This window comes from Pleurodeles waltl, chromosome 1_1 (genome assembly GCF_031143425.1).
Source record: "Pleurodeles waltl isolate 20211129_DDA chromosome 1_1, aPleWal1.hap1.20221129, whole genome shotgun sequence".
In the NCBI taxonomy this organism is placed as follows: Eukaryota; Metazoa; Chordata; class Amphibia; order Caudata; family Salamandridae; genus Pleurodeles; species Pleurodeles waltl.
In genome coordinates, this window is record NC_090436.1 from 17,245,974 (window position 1) to 17,265,781 (window position 19,808).

Genomic DNA, 19,808 nt, shown 5'->3' on the forward strand with positions numbered 1-19,808 from the left:
TTTTGAGCTAACCAAAACTGAATATTTTCACGTTTGACGGGTACTTTACCCATGATTGAATGAACAGTTAATGCCTGGTGTGACTGCGTGTGGTTGTGCTGGAGCAGCGCGTGGTAGGATTCTATTTAATGTTTGCATAACAAACTGTACTAAGAGTCAATATATTGTTACAAGCTAAATGTATAAGCAGCAAACCTCAGTTACCGCCACGGTGCCTGCATCGTGTTGCGGTGTGTTTGTGGCCAATTGAGGCCAGGTAGCACCATCATTACTCAGAGAACCTAGCCTAACATGTAGTGTTGTATGGGGTAGGGTGCCACCAAGCCAGTTCTGGTGGTCTTGAAAAGATAGAGTTATTTCTATGCATGCGTATGCTCTGTACTGTGCAGGTGCATTAGCTTGTGTTTAATGATGATATGTACTAGTATTCCCATCAACTGCTGAAAAAGCAACCCAAGAGTCGAAAATTTCTGTTCTATTAGCTGGATGAACCTCAACCACAAATGTAACAGTAACCCCTGGGCTGTAAGGCAATTATTTAATAAATGATTACTGATGTGGCCTCATTTTTACTGCAGTTATCACCTGTTGAGGGTTTGCCATGGTGAATGTAGGGGTTCAGAGATAAAACACCAACTGGGGATTAATGCTTTTAAGGTTCAAGCTTGAACAACTTTCATTCTAAAATAGGTGTTACCTATCTAAATGAGGAGGAAATCCTCAATACCATGGACGTCTCCGTATATATTATTGGGGTGCCTTTAGAATGTGGTGAGACAGAGATACTCAGAGAGATCCGTAATTCAGTGTCTGACCAAACATTGGTGGTGCCTTGTCATGTTTGGCTCTCATTGTACCAATGAGACTGCTGAATTTGTGCGGCCACACCACTAGGCTGTGGGAAACTGAGTCCAATTCCTTACCATGTGACAACTGTTGGCCTAACCTTTCCAGCCAGCTAGCAGTACCTCGCTAGCACCTGGAAAATGGCAGTGACTTGTGACAGCTGTGTGCACGACATTCTGATTTCTCATGGAAAATGTGGTGTAACAGATCTTATCTGTTTCTCTCATTTACATTCGTCTCACACATGCAAAGGCAAACAGAAGCAAAAAAATGGTTCAAAGTATTTTATTGAATCAATTGTGTTCTAGATAATATGGCATGCACTGCAATGATTAGGATGATAGAACATAATAATGCGCTAACTAAGAAAATTAAACACAGGAAAAGTACCACCATACTGTCAGAATGCTAAGTGCCAGGACTCCTACCTGTAGGAAAGTCACTCTTTTTGGCATGGTTACCCCTACTTTTATCCTATTTATCAGTGTGTTTAGACTGTTTTCACTCAGATCCTGCTAACTAGGACCCCAGTGATTCTGCTCTCTCCTCTAAATTTGGATACTGTAGTACCCTTCACACCCCACAATAGGCACAATGGTGTACCCCTGTAAGTCCCTAGTATGTGGTACTTAGGTACCCAGGGCATTGGTACATCAGGGGTTCCACCCATGGGAACCAATGTAAACTGTGTCTACAGACCTGCCGTTGAAGCCTGCGTGAAAAGGTGCATGCACCCTTTCACTGCTGGTCACTGCACCAGGTCACTGTAAGTCACCCCTATGGCAGGCCCTTCTAGCCCAGAGGGCATGGCGCGGGTTCCTGTGTGTGAGGGTGTTGTGTAGCCATTTTAGCTATAGCTCGATGCACGTTAGTTTAATACACTAGGCTGCTGTGCCCTTTGACCTAGATATATTTTATTTGCCTTCGCATTGTTTTTTTTACAATAACCAGTTTTACGGTCTTGTTTTAATTTCATCTATCTAACTGTTTTGCTTAGCCCAAGCACTGTGTCCTCAAACAAGACATTCTTGATCACTTTGTGCTTCAGTCAAGGCTACAGTCTGATACATTGCCGGTGAACGTGGTAGAAGTTTAGTCTCCATCGTAGAAAATACACATCCTTACGTAGGTACATTTTCTCAGAACATTAGCTGTGTTATTATAAAAACACTTCCTAGTCCCATTACACGTTAAGAGGGAGATTCCAGCCAGGGAACCACAACTGTATGCCGATTGCTGAATGCTTTGCTGCAGATGCTAACGCAGACTACAGGCCTTTGCTCAGGTATGAGGGTCGATGTCCTCCTGAGGGAACCTGAAAGGCAGAATTAGAGCTTAACATGCTGTGCTCAAATTATGACTCAGATAGAAAATAATCCATCGATTCTAGTGGCAATATGATAGCGTTATTCTTATGCTTCATTCTCATCGTCACCATTTTAATATTGTCATGTTGTGTCGTTCTGGTTATTGCAGCTCACGTTTTGCTATAAAAAATGCAGTCGTTTTTTTAAAACCAGTCTTTAAAACTCATACTGCTGTTATCGTCATTTATATATGAGACTGGATTGCGAATGAGAGAACCGGATGCAACCTGAGTGACCATGACTTCCCTGAGAAGTATGATATGTCATGCGCTCGGCTGCCCAATTATCTCTACCTTTTGGGAGAGATGAGGCACTGCTAGTTAGCCGGAGCAAAACCTGGATTTGGAGCGACAGGTGTAACCCACTGTGGGTCAGACTCAGTCTCCCACACCGTGGACGATCTTGCTGCTCAAAATACAGTAGTCTCATTAGAATAATTATAGCCTATGCGACATGGCGCCGCCAACGTTTGGTCAGGCTCTAATTTTCGGGTCCTCCGGAGTATCTCTGTCTCATTATATACAATGGCACCTCAATGCCGTATGCGGAAACGTCCGTGGTACTGAGGATTTCCACCACAGCTGTGAAGGTAATCCTACTACAACTGGCGGTTGTTCAAGCTTGAACTTTAAAAGGAAACCCCATTTTGGTGTGCCTTCTCTGAACTAATAGTGTTACTATCATGGCAAATCCCCAACATGTACAATAGGTCCAGTCACATTTGTGGTGGACGCCCATGTAGCTTATAGAACAGAACTTTTTTACTCTTGGGTCACATTTCCAGAAGTTGATGGGAACACTAATACATTTCATCAATATACACCTGCGAACATGCTTGGACAATACAGAGCGTACGCATATTTAGAGATACCACTATCTTATCAAGAACATAATAATTGGCTTGATGGCGCCCTACCCCATACAATATTACCAGTATTACCAGTAAGTTTAGTTTAAACCACGATTTAAAGCAATCCTTAACGGCCAGAGTCTTAGCTACGGTTCATAGTTGGCTTAATCACCTCTATGGCGTCAAGAGAGCACTAAATAACCTGCCTAGAAGGTCCCTGGGGGGGTCGTACTTCATATGAGTGCCTGTTCGGAACTCTAATGTATGTTCCGGATCTTGATGGTCCTGGCGTGGAGGCAGCAGAAACACCTTTTGACATAAATGAACGTGTCACTGTTTTACAGGAATTGCAACAGTTCAGTGATGATAATTCTTCCAAAAGCGCCGCCTCCACAGGAATTAAGGATGTGCCAGTAACATCTACCGGCTGGATTCCCAGAGTTGGGGATCTTGTACGTGAAAAAGTCTCAGTGAAAAAGGAATTTGGCCCTTCTTATCGAGCACCAGTCCCTGTACTAGGGATACACGGTACCAGAACTGTTATTCTACCACCATTGGCAGGCGCCAAAGAAACTCGTTTTGACAATGTCAAATTACACCATGTGGCCGATCCTGCACAGCCGACCAAGAGGAACATCCAGTAGTTCCCGAATCCCTGTCACTACTGGCAAAGAAGTTCCACTACAAGTTGTTTACACCAACACCGACACCTCTCCGAGCTTGGGGAGGGTGGAAGATGATCTTGCATTAGTTCCACTAACGTCAAATAACTTAGAAACATTTGACCAAGTCAATTTGACTTCAAGACAAACGGATGGTGCTTTCTATAGTGTGCCACCGCAGGAAACACCAACTCTGCCGCTGACAACTGCTCCGCCATTTGCACAAACTGCCTCTGGTTATTTTGCCGACTTCAACGATGATTTCTCAGACTCATTTGCCTCTTCGACAGCTGATTTGTCAAGTGCACGTAAGCTAACAAAGTGGCTTAAAGAAACGTATTTTATTTTTCCATGGAACTATGAATGGATTTTTCTGACTGTTCTAGCCTTTCTACTTTGGATTGGTTTTGTTATTACCCTTTTCTTATTAATACATGGTCATTTTCTTCCTGAAAGATCAACAGCTGAACAGGTGGGTGAGGTGTGGAAACCACATTTTTCGTCACACAAAGTCCGAAGAGATGTATCCTTTGTGAACATTTCCGCAGTGCCAATTCCTGATGGGATTGTTTGGGACAAAGTAATGTTTGATATATATGGTCCCACGGAAATTATTCAAATACTGTATGTGTTCAAATTATCAATGAATGATATAGTGATACCAGGCATTGTACCTGATGATTGGGATGTGAAAACAGTTGATTCTATGATGACAGAATTGCAATATTATACTGTCTTTGAAAACGAAGATGTTTACCAATTCAAAGAAAATTATGGTGATATGTTTTGCTATTATTATTATGGGCACCACTTCATACCTAGAGCGAGCAGTCCCAAAACGGTATTTAATTACACGCAATGGGAACATTGTCCAACTCCACCGCAAGGGAGTTCTAAAACATATTCTGAAAAGTTTGCATATTTTTCTGGGCACTATCAAAAGAATGCTGAGTCATATTACTTTAAGGTACCACCTACTAAGGATATACACATTTTATTGACCAATAAGAAATGTATATATTCAGAATCCTTTGTTTCCCTGCTATCGATAGAAGGCTATGAATATTGGTCCAAATCAATTGATCTGAAAAGTGTCTGGGGAACAAAAAATTAGCAAATTAGGGAAAAGAAACATTGTTTAGAGCATGTCTTATTCCTGTTCAAATGATCTTCTTAAATGAAACAGTGCAACAAACAAGTTGTTTAGGCTTAGCAACAATCAGGGAATTAAACATGGCCAGTATACCTGCCCCTGCAAAATTTTACAAATGGCAAAAATACACGAATGCAACTAAAGATGAGCTCGATGAGTGGGTCCAGAAGAGCAAGTTACTTACCTTCGGTAACGCTTTTTCTGATGGATACACTAGCTACCTGTGGATTCCTCACCTAATGAATTCTCCCCAATGCGCAGCATTCGACGGAAACTTCTTTCCAGCTCTGCACGTCGGCGAGGACGTCACAATTGCTCGACTCCACGCGGCTCCGACTGACGTCATTGTGGCAATAAGAAGTCCCCGCTGGGGTAATGACGTCAGTTTACACCATTTTTTACATGCCTTTGAGGCGAACAGGTGAATACCGAACTTCCATATTCATTATGATTGTATCCAAGAAAACGTTTATACAAGAGGTAAACAAATAAGAATAGCAAACAATATCACTATGGCCCTCATTCTGACCCTGGCGGTTTGAAACCGCCAGGGCAGAGGGCCGCGGAAGCACTGCCAACAGGCTGGCGGTGCTTCATGGGCAATTCTGACCACGGCGGTAAAGCCGCGGTCAGAAAAGGGCAACCGGCGGTTTCCCGCCGGTTTACCCCTGGCCCAGGGAATCCTCTATGGCGGCGCTGCTTGCAGTGCTGCCATGTGGATTCCGACCCCCTTCCCGTCAGCCTGTTCCTGGCGGTTTACACCGCCAGGAAGAGGCTGGCGGGAACGGGTATCGTGGGGCCCCTGGGGGCCCCTGCACTGCCCATGACACTGGCATGGGCAGTGCAGGGGCTCCCTAACAGGGCCCCATAAAGATTTTCAGTGTCTGCTTTGCAGACACTGAAAATCGCGACGGGTGCAACTGCACCCGTCGCACCCCTGCAAATCCGCCGGCTCCATTCGGAGCCGGCCCGCCGGCCCAGCGGGAAAGTTGGAATCACCGCCGCGGTCATTTGACCGCGGTGCGGTGTTTGGGCGGTTTCCGCCCGGCGGGCGGTGCCCGCCGCCCGCCGGGGTCGGAATGACCCCCTATATGTTCGCAAAAATACATAGTCATAAATATATACAAATATATATATATATATATACATATATATATATATATATATATATATATATATATATATATATATATATATATATATATATACACATTCTCTAATAATTCAGCAACATACAAATATACATATATACACCCAAGGAAATCTCGGTATGACCAGACAGACTACGGGGAGGTGGGTGGGACCGTGAGGAATCCACAGGTAGCTAGTGTATCCACCAGAAAAAGCGTTACTGAAGGTAAGTAACTTGCTCTTCTGATAGATACAACTACCTGTGTATTCCTCACCTAATGAATAGAGTCCCAAAGCAGTACCGCCTCAGAGGTGGGTGTCTGACTGATCATACCAAGAAATCCTGCAGCGCAGACCGCGCAAAATGGCCATCCCTCCTCACCTCCGAGTCCAAGCAATAATGCTTTACAAATGTGTGGAGAGACGCCCAAGTCGCAGCCTTACAAATGTCTGCCACTAGAACACCTCTAGCCAGGGCCGACGTGGCCGACTTATCCCTGGTGGAATGGGCTCTTATAACAACAGGAGGAACTTTCTTTGCTAATGAATAAAAGATCTTAATACAAAGAACGACCCACCTGGACAGTGTTTGTTTGTGGACGGCGTTTCCCTTCCTCTTCCCCACGTATCCGACAAAGAGTTGATCGTCCAAGCGGAACTCTCTCGTCCTGTCTATGTAAAAACTCAATGCCCTCCTTGGGTCCAGTCGATGTAGTCTCTCCTCCTCCTTAGATGGATGTGGAGGAGGATAGAATGACGAGAGTTTGACAGACTGCCCCAAATGAAAAGGAGTCACTGCCTTGGGGTGGAAAGCCGCCCTGGTCCTCAGCACCACCTTGTCCGCATAAAAGGTCGTAAAAGGAGGGTGAACACAAAGAGCTTGAAGATCACTTACACGCCTAGCAGACGTGATGGCCATAAGAAAAACAGTCTTTAAGACTAAAAATCTCAGAGGGCAAGAACGTAGCGGCTCAAAAGGTGAACCCATTAAAAAGGTTAGAACCAGATTTAAATCTCACTGGGACATAAGAAACGGAGTGGGAGAAAACCTATTGGTAAGCCCCTTCAAAAACCTCAGTACTAAAGGGGATTTGAACAAAGAGGGTTGATCAGGTAGGCATAGAAGGCTGAGAGAGACGAAAGATAGCCTTTGACAGTAGCAACAGCGCAGCCTTGCTATGCCAAGGACAATACAAACAACAATATGTCCGACAAATGGGCACTTAAGGGATTAATTTGCCTCTCTCCACACCAAGCAACGAATTTAGCCCATCTGCTCGCATAGACAGATTTGGTGGAGTGTATCCTGGCCGATAAAATAACGTCCACCACATCCGGTGGGAAAGAAAAATAACTCAGATTGCCCCGTTCAATCTCCAGGCATGAAGGTGCAGGCTCTGGAGGTGGGGGTGTAGAACCTGCCCCTGCGACTGCGAGAGGAGGTCTGCCCTGCAAGGGAGACGGAAAGGAGGGCACAGTGAGAGTTGGAGAAGGTCCATGTACCACACCCTTCTTGGCCAATCCAGAGCTATTAAGATGACTTGGGCCCGGTCTTGGAGAATCTTCCTCAGAACCCGAGGAATCAAGGGTATGGGGGAAAACGCGTAAAGCAACTGGCCGTTCCAGGACATCTGAAACGCGTCCCCCAACGCTTCCTGCACCAGATACTGGAGGCTGCAGAACGATGGGCAGTGCGCAAATAGGTCTACCTGGGGAAATCCCCACATCCGAAAGATGTAAAGGACCAGATCTGGATGAAGACGCGACTCTTGATCGGCCGAGAGGAGCTGACTGAGACTGTCGGCACGCATGTTTTGAACCCCGGCCAGATGGTTTGCCTTTAAGCAAATCCGATGGTCCCGTGCCCAGGACCAGATCCACAGAGCCTCTCTGCAGAGAAGGTACGACCCTACTCCTCCCTGCTTGTTGATGTACCACATTGCGGTCGTGTTGTCCATCAGGTCTTGAACCGACTGACCGCGAAGGGAAGGGAGGAAGGCCTTGAGAGCCAAACGTATCGCCCGCAATTCCAGCAGATTGATATGAAACAACTGCTCCACTGGAGACCAATGACCTTTGATCTTCATGTCCCCCAGATGAGCTCCCCACCCCAGAGTGTAAGCATCTGTTATCACCGTGGCCACTGAAGGTGGTAGTGAAAAAGGCCTTCCTTGAGAAAGGTTGCCGTCCACAGACCACCATCGTAGATCCGCTGCAGTGTCTCTGGAGATCTTTATCAACTCGGCGAGATCCCCTTTGTGCTGAAACCACTGCCTGCAGAGGCACCACTGAAGAGCCCTCACGTGCCAGCCTGCATGAGTGACCAACAGAATGCATGAAGCGAACATACCGAGCAGACGAAGGACCTTGAGGACTGGAACAACCGCTCCCTCTCGAAACATTGGAATCAACGCCTGAATGTCCTGAATCCGCTGTGACGGGGGAAAGGCTCGATTCAATGTAGTGTCCAGTACTGCCCCTATGAACAGGATGCAATGAGAGGGCTCCAGTTGAGACTTGGGCACGTTTATCGAAAAGCCAAGACTGAACAACAACTGGGTTATCATCTGCAGGTGATGCAGCACGAGCTCCGGAGACTTGGCTTTGATCAACCAATCGTCCAGGTAAGGGAATACTGCTATTCCATTCCTCCTGAGATTTGCTGCAACCACCGCCATCACCTTCGTGAAGACTCGAGGTGCGGAAGTAAGACCAAAAGGAAGGACCGCAAACTGGTAGTGTTGCGACCCCGCCACAAACCGGAGATACTTCCTGTGAGAATGGGAATATGGAAATAAGCATCTTGCAAGTCGACAGACACCATCCAATCTCCTTTGTTCAACGCCAAAAGTACCTGTGCCATGGTCAGCATTTTGAATTTCTCCTGTTTGAGGAACCAATTCAAAATCCTCAGGTCCAGGATAGGTCTCAAACGTCCATCCTTTTTGGGGATCAGAAAATACCTTGAATAACATCCCTGACCCCTCTTCTGCTCGGGAACCAACTCCACTGCACCTTTTGACAACAGGGATAGAACCTCCTGTTCTAACAACAGGAGATGGTCTTCTGAACAAAAAGAATGATGGGGAGAGAAGGTAGGAGGAATCTCCTGAAAGGGAAGGGAATAACCTTTTCTCACCACACTGATGACCGAGGAGTCTGATGTGATCGACTCCCACATGGGAAGAAAAAGAGACAACCTTCCCCCTACAGGAGATAAATGGGATGCAATGGTTAGATGATTAGGGTTGCTTCCCCTGTTGCACCCCCCCCGAGGAAGAGGAAGAGGCAGGGTGCTGCTGTTGGGTGGCCCCTCTAGTGCGGACTCTACCCCGCCCCCTAATAGATCTGTAAGGGAGACTTGAGGGCTGCTGGCCTGTCTGCTGCGATCTTCCATGAAAGGACGCCCCTCATCTAAACACCCTAAAACATCTAAGCGACCTAAAAGGGGTCAAAGCAGCTTGCAGGCCCAAGGACTTCGCCGTTGCCCTACACTCTTTGAAGTGCTCTAACGTAGAGTCAGCCTTAGTGCCAAATAACTTATCGCCATCAAAAGGCAACTCTAACAGAGTCATCTAAAGAGAACCCAGACGTACGTAACCAAGCATGACGTCTGGTAGCGATGGATGTTCCCATGGCTCTAGCAACTGAGTCCGTGGTGTCCAGTCCTGATTGTATGACTTGTGTCGCTGCAGCCTGGGCATCGGTAAGGAGTCCTTGCAAGTCCTGGGGCATATCAGGCAACGCAGTTTTGCCACATCCATAACAACATGAATGTATCTACCCAGGATACACGTGGCATTTGCTGACTTAAGCGCCATGCTGCAGGACGAGAAAACCTTCTTTGCAGACTGCTCCATCCTTCTGGACTCCCTGTCGAATGGCACACCAGGGAAGGAGCCAGGAGCAGACCGCGATGAACAAGACGCCTGTACCACCAGACTCTCTGGAGATGGGTGTTTCGAAAGGAACCCAGGGTCCCCTGGAGCTGATCTATATCTTCTGGCCACCGACCTGTTCACCGCTGATGAGGAAACAGGCTTTCTCCATACCTCGACAATGGGATGCATGAGAGCTTCATTAAAAGGCAGCAATGGATCCGCAACAGCAGTGGCAGGATGTAGCACCTCCGTCAGGATATTTGTCTTCACCTGGGCAACAGGAAGCGGGAGATCTAAGAAATCAGCAGCCTTTCTTATCACAGAATGAAACAAGGCTGCCTCCTTGGTAAACTCCCCTGGTGAGGCTAAATCCCATTCTGGAGAAGCATCGAGCCCACTGGCAGTGTCTAACCCTTGAAAGTCACCCAGGGGCACCACAATCTCCCCTTCCTCAAGGAGCTGTCTCCGATACTCTCCTTCCTCCAACAATCTCAGGGCCTTCCTTCGGGAACGCAACTTTGCCTCCAGCCCCAGCGTCGACAAAGAGTTGACTGACGTCGAAGAACGGTGTCGAGTAGGTGTCACCACTCAATCTCCGGACCCATCCGACGCCGGAGATGGATCCATTGGCGCAGTGGACATCCGATCTCTACCAACTGATGCCATCTGGCTTCGGGACGACTCCATCTGGATAGACATTGGCGTTGAAGGCCTTTCCACCGACGTCGACGATCCCCTGCCGGACAGAATGGCATGAACCGGAGCGCCTAAATTAAATGCCAAGGGACCAGTTGGGCCAGCCGGCGCACCGCCTCCCGGCGCCATGTTCTGAAACCTTGCAAACATGGCATTAAGGAATGCCGCTGGATCCGATCCCGGAGTAGGAAAGACAGGATACTCCTGTGGAGCCGGAGCCGGAGCCGGATCCTGGATATCCTGATGTGCCGGAGAAAAGTGAGAACTCCGAGGTTCCACCACTTCAAAGACCGATGGCGCTGGAGAAGTCTGCGGAGTCGAAGGCTGAGGAGTCACCGTCGGGATGACTTCCCATGACTTATGGCGCCGCACAGATGGAGACCTCGACCTCGAACGGCTTCCTCTGGAACAATGCGGGAATTATGAAGGTGCCGCTTCCTATGACTCTTCGCCGACTTCCCTGACGAAGATCTATGGAGACTCCCCTTCTCCTTTTTAGCCTTCGCTGAAAACGACTTGGCTTCACGCTCCTTAAGAGCCTTGGGATTCATTTTCTGGCACAAACCACACTCCTGAACGTCGTGGTCCGAGCTTAGACACCAGAGGCAGTCATTATCCGGGTCAGTGACTGACATACGACCTCCGCATTCTCTGCAAGCCTTGAACCCTGACTTCTTCGGAGCAGATGTTTCCGAAAATACAAAGTATCCCTTTCAACAGCAATCGACACAAGAGCTGGAGAAATAACCGTTATCGAAGGCACGGAAAAAAGTGAACTGACGTCAGCACGCCGGCGGGGACCTCTTATTGTCACGATGACGTCAGTCGGAGCCGCGTGGAGTCGGGCAATTGTGACGTCCTTGCCGACGTGCAGAGCTGGAAAGAAGTTTCCGTCGAATGCTGCGCATTGGGGAGAATTCATTAGGTGAGGAATCCACAGGTAGTTGTATCCATCAGAATGGTACGTTTAATGCTTCACTGACACGTCCAGGTGGGTGGTTATTGCGGCCAATAGATACCAATGGGTGTCATGAAAGTTTTATTAACTCCTCAGGGGATTTTAGGGGGTTCTTGTGTGTGAGGGTGTTGTGCAGCCATTTTAGCTATAGCTCCATGCACGTTAGTTTAATACACTAGGCTGCTGTGCACTTTTTTTTACGGTCTTGTTTTAATTTCATCTATCTAACTGTTTTGCTTAGCCCAAGCACTGTGTTCTCAAACAAGACATTCTTGATCACTTTGTGCTTCAGTCAAGGCTATAGTTTGGTACATTGCCGGTGAACGTGGTAGAAGTTTAGTCTCCAACATTCGTAGAAAATACACATCCTTACGTAGGTACATTTTCTCAGAACATTAGCTGTGTCATTATAAAAACACTTCCTAGTCCCATTAGACGTTAAGAGGGAGATTCCAGCCAGGGAACCATGACTGTATGCCGATTTCTGAATGCTTCGCTGCAGATGCTAACGTAGACTACAGGCGTTTGCTCAGGTATGAGGGTGATGTCCTCCCAGGGTAACCTGAAAGGCAGAATTGGAGCTTAACATGCTGTGCTCAAATTATGACTCAGATAGAAAATAGTCCATCGACTCCAGAGGCAATATGATAGCGTTATTCTTATGCTTCACTCTCATCGTCACCATTTTAATATTGTCATGTTGTGTCGTTCTGGTTATTGAAGATCACGCTTTGCTATCTAAAATGCAGTCGTTTTATTAAACCAGTCTTTAAAACTCATACTGCTGTTATTTTCATTTATATATGAGACTAGATTGAGAATGAGAGAACCGGATGCGACCTGAGTGACCACGACTTCCCTAAGAAGTATGATATGTCATGTGCTCGGCCGCCCAATCATCTCTACCTTTTGGGAGAGATGAGGCACTGCTAGTTAGCCAGAGCAAAACCTGGATTTGGAGCGACAGGTGTCACCCACTGTGGGTTAGACTCAGTCTCCCACAGCGTGGACGATCTTGCTGCTCAAAATCCAGTAGTCTCATTAGAATAATGAGAGCCTACGCGACAAGGGCACCCCTGCATGAGCAGGTCCAATGCACTGGACTTTATAAGTGCAGGGAAGCCATGTTACCTCTGTATTGCCCACAAGTCACTCGCTACCTGTGGTCCAGCTACATCATGGTAACTCTGAACTCAGGCATGTTATCAGACATGTTAAAATCATGCCCCAATACTAACGCCAGTATTGGCAGCATGCTTCCATGCACTCTGGGGGCTCCTTAAAGGTTCCCCAGTATTGCTCCTACCAGTCTTTCAGGGTTTGCAGACAGCCCATGCTGCTGCAGCCCCTCAGACAGGTTTCGGCCCTCCTGCTGCTTGACCAGCTCAAGCAAGAGAAGGAAGAACATAGGATTCCCACCCTCTCTCATGGAAATAGGTGTTACAAGGCTGGGGAGGGGTAGCCTCCCCACGCCACCAGCTTGCTTTGAAGGGCACATTTGGTGCCCTCCTTGCATAATTCAGTTTGCAACAGTCCAGGTATCCCAGGTCTGGCGCAAAAGCACACAAAGGAAAGGGGATTGACCACTCCTCTGTCCATCACTACCCCAGGCGTGGTGCCCAGAGCTCCTCCAGGTGGTCACTTAATTCTGCCATCTTGGAAACAAGGTGTTCAGAGGACCTTGGGAGCATCTGGTTGGTCAGGACAAGTGACTGACATCAGTGACCCCCTCTGATAGGTGGTCACCCTGCAGACTGACCAAGGCCCGTTTTAGGGCTATTTAGAGACTCCCTTGTGGGTGGGTCCCCAGATTCGGCATGCAAGACTTCACCAGGACTCCTCTGCAATGACTTCCTCTGCTCCTGGCCACCGGAACTGCTGCTGGACTTCACACAAACCAAACAAGCCTGCAACTCCCAAGATGACCTCGCTTTCAACATTGTTTCTCCAGCCTCTTCCAGCAGCTGCAATATTTCCATAGCTGTGCATCCTCTGGGGTTGGTAAGACTTCTGCTGCACCAAAGAATCAAGAAATAATCTCTCTTGGAGTGAAGGAGTCACTCCCTTGCATTAGCAAGCACCTAAGGCAATGACACCGGCTGGTGGGATCTTCTGCCATCCTGTTCCAAGAAGAATCTCCAACACAGATGGCCCCCCTGGTCCTCCCTACCTGCTGTTCAACTTGGGAGATGGTCAGCCCTTGCCTCTCCTTCCAGGACAGTATCCCTGTGCACCGCGATCCTTGCAGCAACCGAGTATTGTTGACGCCTGCTTCATGGGATCTTCAGGCTCCCAGTAGCCACACCTCTTCCAGCACTTAATCCTTGCAAAGACAGTCTCACCTCTGCTGCTCCAGCGACATGGGACTCCTCTCCAGGTGTGCTGACTGGACAAGAATTTACTGTGCCTGCTGCCAGTGGGTTGCCTGTGGGGGTTGCAACTGCTTCTGCTCGCCCTCCCAACTGCTGAAGGTCCCCCTGGACTCTCCTCCAAGTTCAAGTCCCTTAGGCCTTGCTGGTCCTCTTCCTCTCTGCAAATTCTCTGCTGCCCAGATATGCATTTGCCAAGGCTTGTTGATGGTCCTCCTGACCACTGACCACCTGCAACCCGGTGACCGGCATGGGATATCATCTGCATGGCTCCAAGACTTCTATGCAGTTCCTGGGCTGATCTTCATCTTTCCTCCTCGACCAGATCCTCATCTACAGAAGGGTAGGTAGTGGCTCCTGCCCCTCCTGGACACTCTTGTGTCTTAAGGAAGACCAGGTAACTTACCTCTGATCTCCTGGTCGTTGGGGGTCACCCAGGTATTCACTTCTTGGGGTTCTGAGTTCTTCTAGCTCCCTTCTAACTACTCCATGTCTTTGGGCGGGGGATCTCATTTTGCATTCCACTATTTTAGTATATGATTTGGCCACCCTATAGAGCCCTAGCTATTTTTCACTAGCTCTTGCCAATGCTTGTTATTTCTATATGCTAATTCCTAATAATTACTGTGTGTATATATAGTGTGTACTTACCTCCAGTTGGGGGACTGCCTATAAGTAATCTAGTTCAGCGCTACTGTCATAAAGTACTTTTGTTTTTGTAACACTGTGTGGTTCCTTTCAGGAGTGCTAAATTGTTGTGTGACTTCTGTGGTACTGCAAGTGCTTTACACTTCTCCTAGATAAGTCGTGGCTGCTCACCACAGCTACCACTAGAGAGCCCTGGCTTCCTAGACACTGTCTCACTAACTAATAGGGGTTGCCTGGTATAGGGTGCAAACACCATAGGTGTCCACTACACACCAGGCCAGCTTCCTACATTCGTGGTGCAGCTGTGGGATAAGACATTTGCAACTGCCTTACCACTCTGTCACTGGTAACTTTCCACAGCAAAACCCACCACTAGTCTATAGGGTACACTACACTCAGTAATTAGGATCACTAGACTTCCAGTTTAGGTAAGTTGGGGGTCTGGCATAGCCCTTTCTCTTAAGTCTTTAGAAAGTCTCGTCACTTAGGGTAGGTTAGTACACCCACACTACTCTAGGAGAATGTCTTCAGTAGAAAACACAGCTCAGGTCTCGGACTGTCAGTACGAGAACCTTACCTTTCAGGACTTGAGGGAGATGTGTGTTTCTAGGAAGCTGAAGACAGGGAGAAATCCCAACAAACCTCTCCTTTTAGGATTGCTGCTCCAGACTGATATCTAGAAAACAACTGACCTGGAGGGATAGGAGGAAGAGACTAACCCTCCACTCGTTGATAGGGTAGACCTAGACTCACTGGGGAGGGTCAGGAAGAAAGTGGGGAACACACTAGTCCTGCACGGAGCACTCATTGCAGTGTGAAGGTTGGACACACCAGTAGGGCCATTTTTACTCCCAGGGGGTTAGTGCAAAGAGTATCCAGGAGGAGGGATAGGTCCTCCCCATCTGGCCATACCCATGTCGCAGCAGTAACTGATGAGACTAACCACTCTAGCTCAGAAGGGGAGTCACTAGATAGGGAGTTCAGCAAGCTGAGGCTAGAGGAGGCCAGACTCGGGCTGTATTAGCCCTAGATAGGGAGGCCTTGGCAGTGGAAAGAGAAAAGCAGAATTTGGGGCTAACACCCCATGGTGGCAGAAACAACTTTAGGGACACCAGGGTCAGGGAGGACCCTTATGACTCCAGGAACCTAAGAAAATTGTCCTTTCGTATAAGGCTGGTGATGAGGTCCACAAGTGGTTCACTGCCTTGGAGAGGGCCAGTAAAGTTCAGAGGGTCCCTCAGAGACAATAGGCAGCCACCTTGTGGATTTCCTTTTCTGATAAAGGCAGGGACAAACTCCTCACTGTCAGAGAAGAGGATGCAGATAACTATGAGGCACTTAAGAATGCACTCCTTCATGGATTTGGCTTAACCACAAAAAAATACAGAATCAAATTCAGGGAGACTAGGAAGGAGTCCTCCCAGGATTGGGTTGATTTTGTGGACTGCTCTGTCAAGTAACTGGAAGACTGATTACATGACAGCAATGTGCATGTGTTTCGGGACTGGTATAACCTTGCGAGAGAGCACATTCTTAACAATTGCAAAACTGACAAACTGCATCAGTACCTGATGGACTCAGATCTGACCGCTCACCAAGAATTTGGTAAGATGGCAGACAAATTGGTTCGCACCAGGGTGGGTAGGAAAACTTCCACAGGGTGTGACCATAAGAAGAAAGATTCTTCTAAGAATCAGGACAAGGGTGGGGACAAATCAAACAAGAAATTGTCTTTATCAGGTCCACAAAACTCTTCTGGGGGTGGGTCTAAGTCCCATTCCTCTTCCCACAAGAAACTTTGGTGCTACATATATAGACAAAAAGGCCATAGGGCAGGTGACAGCATCTGTCCAAAAAAGAGTACGAAGCCGGCTACTCCCACTACCACTTCCACCCCTAGTCTCCCTAGCAGTAATAATAGCAATGGTAGTAGTATTCTGTCAACATCACAGCGGTGCGCGCTCTAGGACCTGCTCCTATTTGGTATCCATCATCAGGACGGAGGTTACCTACATGCCATCATGTCTAAATATCTAAAAGAGCATACTATGTTTGTAATGACTAATTTTTGGTTTGCTCAAGGATCGGGAATTGTCTTTAATGTGAACCATCTTGTGTCGGGGCAAGCATCATTGGGGTTTGGGTTCAGCTGTCTGCGCGCTATGTGCTCAGTGTGTAGTGTTTGGAGAAAGCAGGTGAATGTTTCAAACGCTTTGTGCGCGCCTTTGTTTCATCCTCAGAGTGCTGGAGGGGACCTTGAGTCCCATTTGTTCTTGCGGCTGCCATCTTGGGCGGGGCACCTTGGGCATGGCTCCACTGGCGGGGTACCTCTATTTAAACAGCCACACCCAGTCCTCAGTGCTCACTATTCTGGAGTTCTTACGAGGATCGGAGCTCCTGTTTTGGTGTGCTTCAATTTGGATTGAAGCTCTTCTTTTCTGATGACGTCTGGTAGCGATGGATGTTCCCATGGCTCTAGCAACTGAGTCCGTGGTGTCCAGTCCTGATTGTATGACTTGTGTCGCTGCAGCCTGGGCATCGGTAAGGAGTCCTTGCAAGTCCTGGGGCATATCAGGCAACGCAGTTTTGCCGCATCCATAACAACATGAATGTATCTACCCAGGATACACGTGGCATTTGCTGAGTTAAGCGCCATGCTGCAGGACGAGAAAACCTTCTTTGCAGACTGCTCCATCCTTCTGGACTCCTTGTCGAATGGCACACCAGGGAAGGAGCCACGAGCAGACCGCGATGAACAAGACGCCTGTACCACCAGACTCTCTGGAGATGGGTGTTTCGAAAGGAACCCAGGGTCCCCTGGAGCTGATCTATATCTTCTGGCCACCGACCTGTTCACCGCTGATGAAGAAACAGGCTTTCTCCTTACCTCGACAATGGGATCCATGAGAGCTTCATTAAAAGGCAGCAATGGATCCGCAACAGCAGCAGCAGGATGTAGCACCTCCGTTGTAGGAGGCTGGACTGGCTTGTAGTGAGTACCAAGGGGTACTTGCACCTTGCACCAGGCCCAGTTATCCCTTATTAGTGTATAGGGTGTCTAGCAGCTTAGGCTGATAGATAATGGTAGCTTAGCAGAGCAGCTTAGGCTGAACTAGGAGACGTGTGAAGCTACTACAGTACCACCTAGTGTCATATGCACAATATCATAAGAAAACACAATACACAGTTATACTAAAAATAAAGGTACTTTATTTTTATGACAATATGCCAAAGTATCTTAGAGTGTACCCTCAGTGAGAGGATAGGAAATATACACAAGATATATGTACACAATACCAAAAATATGCAGTATAGTCTTAGAAAACAGTGCAAACAATGTATAGTTACAATAGGATGCAATGGGGACACATAGGGATAGGGGCAACACAAACCATATACTCCAAAAGTGGAATGCGAACCACAAATGGACCCCAAACCTATGTGACCTTGTAGAGGGTCGCTGGGACTATTAGAAAATAGTGAGAGTTAGAAAAATAACCCTCCCCAAGACCCTGAAAAGTGAGTGCAAAGTGCACTAAAGTTCCCCCAAGGACATAGAAGTCGTGATAGAGGAATAATGCAGGAAAGACACAAACCAACAATGCAACAACGATGGATTTCCAATCTTGGGTACCTGTGGAACAAGGGGACCAAGTCCAAAAGTCACAAGCAAGTCGGAGATGGGCAGATGCCCAGGAAATGCCAGCTGTGGGTGCAAAGAAGCTTCTATTGGACAGAAGAAGCTGAGGTTTCTGCAGGAACGAAAATGGCTAGAGACTTCCCCTTTGGTGGACGGATCCCTCTCGCCGTGGAGACTCGTGCAGAAGTGTTTTCCCGCCGAAAGAACGCCAACAAGCCTTGCTAGCTGCAAATCGTGCGGTTAGCGTTTTTGGATGCTGCTGTGGCCCAGGAGGGACCAGGAGGTCGCAAATTGGACCAGGAGGTAGAGGGGACGTTGAGCAAGAGAAGAAGCCCTCTTAGCAGCAGGTAGCACCCGGAGAAGTGCCAGAAACAGGCACTACGAGGATGCGGGAAACGGTTCTCACCCGAAGTCGCACAAAGGAGTCCCACGTCGCCGGAGACCAATTTAGAAAGTCGTGCAATGCAGGTTAGAGTGCTGTGGACCCAGGCTTGGCTGTGCACAAAGGATTTCCGCCGGAAGTGCACAGGGGCCGGAGTAGCTGCAAAAGTCGTGGTTCCCAGCAATGCAGTCTAGCGAGGTGAGGCAAGGACTTACCTCCACCAAACTTGTACTGAAGAGTCACTGGACTGTGGGAGTCACTTGGACAGAGTTGCTGGATTTGAGGGACCTCGCTCGTCGTGCTGAGAGGAGACCCAAGGGACCGGTAATGCAGCTTTTTGGTGCCAGCGGTTGCAGGGGGAAGATTCCGTCGACCCACGGGAGATTTCTTCAGAGCTTCTAGTGCAGAGAGGAGGCAGACTACCCCCACAGCATGCACCACCAGGAAAACAGTCGAGAAGGCGGCACGATCAGAGGTACAGAGTTGCAGTAGTCGTCTTTGCTACTATGTTGCAGTTTTGCAGGCTTCCAGCGCGGTCAGCAGTCGATTCCTTGGCAGAAGGTGAAGAGAGAGATGCAGAGGAACTCGGATGAGCTCTTGCATTCGTTATCTAAAGTTTCCCCAGAGACAGAGACCCTAAATAGCCAGAAAAGAGGGTTTGGCTACCTAGGAGAGAGGATAGGCTACTAACACCTGAAGGAGCCTATCAGAAGGAGTCTCTGACGTCACCTGGTGGCACTGGCCACTCAGAGCAGTCCAGTGTGCCAGCAGCACCTCTGTTTCCAAGATGGCAGAGGTCTGGAGCACACTGGAGGAGCTCTGGACACCTCCCAGGGGAGGTGCAGGTCAGGGGAGTGGTCACTCCCCTTTCCTTTGTCCAGTTTCGTGCCAGAGCAGGGCTAAGGGGTCCCCTGAACCGGTGTAGACTGGCTTATGCAGAATTGGGCACATCTGTGCCCAAGAAAGCATTTCCAGAGGCTGGGGGAGGCTACTCCTCCCCTGCCTTCACACCATTTTCCAAAGGGAGAGGGTGTAACACCCTCTCTCAGAGGAAGTTCTTTGTTCTGCCATCCTGGGCCAGGCCTGGCTGGACCCCAGGAGGGCAGATGCCTGTCTGAGGGGTTGGCAGCAGCAGCAGCTGCAGTGAAACCCCAGGAAGGGCAGTTTGGCAGTACCAGGGTCTGTGCTACAGACCGCTGGGATCATGGGATTGTGCCAACTATGC